General features: G+C 35.9%; 1 pseudogene; it reads right to left on the minus strand.

The window, feature by feature from the left end:
* Positions 1-291: 291 nt before the first annotated feature.
* On the minus strand, positions 292-4,443 carry LOC128354836 (fas apoptotic inhibitory molecule 1-like; annotated as a pseudogene).
* Between the last annotated feature and the right edge of the window lie 1,715 nt (positions 4,444-6,158).

Consider the following 6,158-nt stretch of genomic DNA (forward strand, 5'->3'; position numbering starts at 1 on the left):
GAAGGAGGTAAAGAAGGGAGGAAGGGAAGGAGGAAAAAAGAAGGAAGGAAGGTGGGAAGTAAAGAAGGGAGGAAGGAAAGGAGGAAAAAAGAAGGAAGGAAACAAGGAAACAAGGAATGAAGGAAATATATGTTTATTTGTTGAACATTTTTAAACACATTTTAACACATTTGAATATTTTTGAGTCATTAAAACCAATAATGATTGACTGATGTAAAAACTTCCATCATAGTCTCTTTCTTTTTTTCTCTCTCTCTCTCTCTTATTTTGAAAGTCCTGCTGTGCTTTGTGTTACTGAGTGGAAGATGGGACTCTCTCTCCATCCAGCAGTAAATAATGCACAATGCCGCTCTTCTTCTTCCCGCTGTTTGTCGCCTTGATGCAGCACTCGTGTTCTCCCACCATGAAGTGCGTCTCTGTGCCGTCGTCCACAAACTCTCCCTACGGGACAGGAAGTAGAAAGACACAAAACAAAACAAAAAAAAGAAAAAGAGGAGATTTTTAGGATTCCAACTGCGGGAACAGTCGATATCTAAAGATGATGTCATGTTTGTTTGTTTTTTGTTTTTTTTAACCCTCTGTGGTTCTTTAAATTCATGAAATACACAAATTAATAGTTTAGATAGATAGATGGATAGATATTAACATACTTAGATACTTACTTAGATACTTAGATACGTCGATAGATACTTAGATACATACTGAGATAGATACTTATATAGTTACTTGGATACTTAGATACTTAGATAGTTACTTAAATAGATACTTAGATACATACTTAGATAGATACTTATACAGTTACTTATATACTTAGATACTTATATAGTTACTTATATACTTATATACTTAGATACTTATATAGATACTTAGAAACTTAGATAGATACTAAGATACTTAGATAGATACTTACATACTTAGACACTTATATAGTTACTTACATACTTAGATACTTAGATACTTAGATAGATACTTACATACTTACATACTTAGATAGATACTTAGAAACTTAGATAGATACTTAGATAGATACTTACATACTTAGATAGATACTTAGATACTTAGATAGATACTTAGATAGATACTTAGATAGATACTTAGATACTTAGATAGATACTTAGATACTTAGATAGATACTTAGATAGATACTTAGATACTTAGATAGATACTTAGATACTTAGATACTGAGATAGATACTTAGATAGATACTTAGATAGATACTTAGATACTTAGATAGATACTTAGATACTTAGATAGATACTTAGATAGATACTTAGATACTTAGATAGATACTTAGATACTTAGATAGATACTTAGATAGATACTTAGATACTTAGATAGTTACTTAGATACTTAGATACTTAGATGCATACTTAGATACTTAGATACTTAGATACTTAGATAGATACTTAGATACATACTTAGATAGATACTTAGATACTTAGATAGATACTTAGATACTTAGATACTTAGATGCATACTTAGATACTTAGATACTTAGATACTTAGATAGATACTTAGATAGATACTTAGATAGATACTTAGATACTTAGATAGATACTTAGATACATACTTAGATACTTAGATAGATACTTAGATACATACTTAGATACTTAGATAGATACTTAGATAGATACTTAGATACTTAGATAGATACTTAGATACTTAGATAGATACTTAGATACTGAGATACTTAGATAGATACTTAGATACTTAGATAGATACTTAGATACTGAGATAGATACTTAGATACTTAGATACTTAGATAGATACTTAGATAGATACTTAGATACTTAGATAGATACTTAGATACTGAGATAGATACTTAGATACATACTTAGATAGATACTTAGATACTTAGATACTTAGATAGATACTTAGATACATACTTAGATACTTAGATAGATACTTAGATAGATACTTAGATACTTAGATAGATACTTAGATACTTAGATACTTAGATAGATACTTAGATACTGAGATACTTAGATAGATACTTAGATAGATACTTAGATACTTAGATACTTAGATAGATACTTAGATAGATACTTAGATACTTAGATAGATACTTAGATACTTAGATAGATACTTAGATAGATACTTAGATAGATACTTAGATACTTAGATAGATACTTAGATACTGAGATACTTAGATAGATACTTAGATACTTAGATAGACACTTAGATACTGAGATAGATACTTAGATACTTAGATACTTAGATATATACTTAGATACTTAGATACTTAGATAGATACTTAGATACTTAGATACTTAGATAGATACTTAGATACTTAGATAGATACTTAGATACTTAGATACTTAGATAGATACTTAGATAGATACTTAGATACTTAGATAGATACTTAGATACTGAGATACTTAGATAGATACTTAGATACTTAGATAGATACTTAGATAGATACTTAGATACTTAGATAGATACTTAGATACTTAGATAGATACTTAGATAGATACTTAGATACTTAGATAGATACTTAGATAGATACTTAGATACTTAGATAGATACTTAGATAGATACTTAGATAGATACTTAGATACTTAGATAGATACTTAGAAACTTAGATAGATACTTAGATACTTAGATAGATACCTAGATACTTAGATACTTAGATAGATACTTAGATACTTAGATAGATACTTAGATACTTAGATACTTAGATAGATACTTTTTTCACTTCAAATCATCTCATTCTCATATTTATTTTAGTTTAAAATGAACACATCTACTCAACAACATGTTCAGACTGAGTCTCACCATGGAGTCCATCTTCTGCCCGTTGCACCAGACGTCCATGGTGTCCTTCTCTGTTGGATCAGTAGACACCACAGAATAAGATCTCACAGGTTATCATTTATAATAACTAAACACCACAGAATAAGATCTCACAGGTTATCATTTATAATAACTAAACACCACAGAATAAGATCTCACAGGTTATCATTTATAATAACTAAACACCACAGAATAAGATCTCACAGGTTATCATTTATAATAACTAAACACCACCAGAATAAGATCTCACATATTATCATTTATAATAACTAACCCTTTATCTTTCCTTTATCTTATATATACATCGAGTTCTAGATAAAAACCTGTAAAACCTTCCTTCCTTACTTCCTTCCCTCTGTCCCTCCTCCCTCCCTTCCATCCTTCTCCTTCCTCCCTCTCCTCCCTCCCTCCCTCTCCCTTCCGCCTTCCTTCCTCTCTCTCCCTCCCTCCCTCCTTTCCTTCCTTCCTTCTGTCCTTCCCTCGGTCGTCCCTACCCTCCCTTCCTCTCCTTCTCCCTCCCTCCCCCTACCCATCGCTCCCTTCCATCCCTCCCTCCCTTCCTCCCTTCCATCCTTCCTTCTCCTTCCCCTTCCATCCTTCCTTCTCCCTCCTCCCTTCCTTCCCTCCCCTCCTTTCCTCCCCTTCCATCCTTCCTTCCCTCTCCCTCCATCCCTCTCACTAGGGGTCAACACTGGACCTGCTCTGGAGCTGTTGCCGCAAACACCCTTTATCTTTCCTTTATCTTATATATACATCGAGTTCTAGATAAAAACCCTTAAAACCTTCCTTCCTTACTTCCTTCCCTCCTTCCTTCCATCCATCCTTCCATCCTCCCTCACTTCCTTCCTTCCTTCCTCCCTCCCTTCCTCCCTTCCATCCTTCCTTCCTCCTTCCTTCATTCCTTCCTCCCTTCCTCCTCTTCCCTCCCTCCCTCCCTTCCTTCCTTCCTCTCCCTTCCTCCTTCCCTCCCTCCGCTTCCCTCCCTCCATCCCTTCCTCCCTTCCATCCTTCCTTCCTCCCTCCCTTCCATCCTTCCTTCCTCCTTCATTCCTTCCTTCCTTCCATCCTCCCTTCCTCCCTCCCTTCCTCCCCTTCCATCCTCCCTCCCTCCCTTCCTCCCTCCCTTCCTTCCTTCCTTCCTTGACTCGAGGACAACAGGAGGGTTTAAATAACCGCTCAGTTGCGCAACCCTTTATCTTACATCGAGTTCTAGATAAAAAACCTTAAAACCAACAGTAGTGAAAAGGTTGTGTGGGGGGAGGCGGGGGGCGGGGGCGGCGGGGCGGCGGTGGCGGCGGGGGGCGGCGGGGGCGGCGGGGAGGCGGCGGGGCGGCGGCGGGGGCGGCAGGGCGGCGGGCGGCGGGCGGGGCCGGCGGCGGCGGCTCACTCCAGGACGACCCTGCAAGTCCTCTCCCGTCTACCTTCAGCACCCACGTCTTGCTGGTCTTGGCTCGGGTTGTCGATGAACTTCTGGAGACTCTTCTCCCGTCGATGTCCAGAGAGTACTCATACGCGAAGCCCGCTGATGGCCTCTCGAATGTTGATGGGTGGCTTTTGGTGTTGGCCGCTCCTCGCGACCGTGAACGTCTCCTTCCCCACCAGCTTGAACTGCCAGTCCTTCCTGATGACTTCCTGTTGAGGGAAACACATCCACGCTCAGCAGTCCTCCTGTTCATTCACACTGAGGGAAACATCTCGGTCACATGTTCCTTTATTAACGGGTTTAACTTTTTATATTAACTTTTTTAAAGGTTTTAGTTTAGTAGCTACTTTTGGTAGTAATAGTTATAGAAGTAGTAGTAGTAGTAGTAGTAGTAGAAGTAGAATTAGTATTTTTTGTAGTATTAGTAATAGAAGTAGTGGTAGTTTGTTACAGTAGTAGTAAAAGCCAGTACTTTTTGTAGTAGTAATAGTAGTAATAGTAGTAGAAGTAGTGCTTTATGTTGTAGTAGTAGTAGTAGAAGTAGTATTTTTTTGTAGAGTAGTAGAAGTAGAAGTAGTATATGTTTTGTAGTAGTAGTTAGTAGAAGTAGTATTTTTTGTAGTAGTAGAAGAAGAAGTAGTGCTTTATGTTGTAGTAGTAGTAGTAGAAGTAGTATTTTTTTGTAGTAGTAGAAGTAGAAGTAGTATTTTTTGTCGTAGTAGAAGTAGAAAGTAGTATTTTTTTGTAGTAGTAGTAGTAGTAGTAGTAGTGCTTTTAGTAGTAGAAATAGTACTTTTTGTAGTAGTAGTAGTATAGTGTATATAGAATATATAGTATAATATAGTTATTATAGTGTATATTATAGTATATCGAGTATATATTGTAGTATATATTAATATATAGTATAATATAGTATATACAGCATAATACTATATATATATAATATATATAGTATATATACTATAATATATAGTATATATATATTATATGAATAGTATACTATACTATATATAAGTATAGTAGCTAAAAGACTTTGGTAGTAAAACAGTGTAAGGTTGAAAACATAGCAGATGAAGATTTGACTCATTGAGACTCTGAAGCTTCATATTAACCCTCTAACCCTTCTCACATCTACTTTATAATCATGTTTATACAGAAGCAGGACTGTGTGTTTTAATCCCTCTCATCACTGCTACAGTTTATACTGAAGGTCAGTGTGAACAGGAGGAATCATTACAGCTAGAAAAACTGTGAACTGGTCCTTTAAAGACAGCACCAGCTGTTATCAGGACAGAGTTACTTCAGTATAATAATTATTATTGTTATTATAAATTATTATCATTATTATCACTATATTAGGATGGAAACACACACATTAGAATGAGTCCAAATGTAAAATATAAGTTGTAATATTTAATTATAAAAAGGTTGAATTACTTTGATTTAGTGGACAGAAGTTGGAGGTTTACACCATCTAGTGGCTGTTTGAGGAACTGCAGCTTGAGTTAATTGAGGATTTTAAGGAGTCACACAACAGTTGTTCATGTTTTTAACATTTAAGAAGTTCAGTTTTTTCCTTTTTAACGACTCAGCTGTAGTTTGAGTACAAGTATTAAACAGAGACTCCCAACCTGAGACTCACTTCTTCTTCATAAACCGCCTGTTTTATCTCTTTTTTACTTTCTTTACTTTCACGTCTTTTACTCTTTTTATCATCTCTGGTTTTACTCACTTTATTCTACAGTGACTTTATTTTTATTCTGTCCTTGTTAGTATAGTTTTTAAACCCTTGTGTCGTCCTCCCGGGGTCAAAATTGACCCCCATCTCTTTTGACTGTTCCTTCTTTCCTCCCTCTTTTCTTTGTAATTTTTCCTTATGTTCATCCACTCCTTCCCCCTTTCTTTGCTCCCATCACTTCTTTCCCTCACTTCCTTCCTTCTC

Source organism: Scomber japonicus, unplaced genomic scaffold, assembly GCF_027409825.1.
Source record: "Scomber japonicus isolate fScoJap1 unplaced genomic scaffold, fScoJap1.pri scaffold_682, whole genome shotgun sequence".
Classification (NCBI taxonomy): domain Eukaryota; kingdom Metazoa; phylum Chordata; class Actinopteri; order Scombriformes; family Scombridae; genus Scomber; species Scomber japonicus.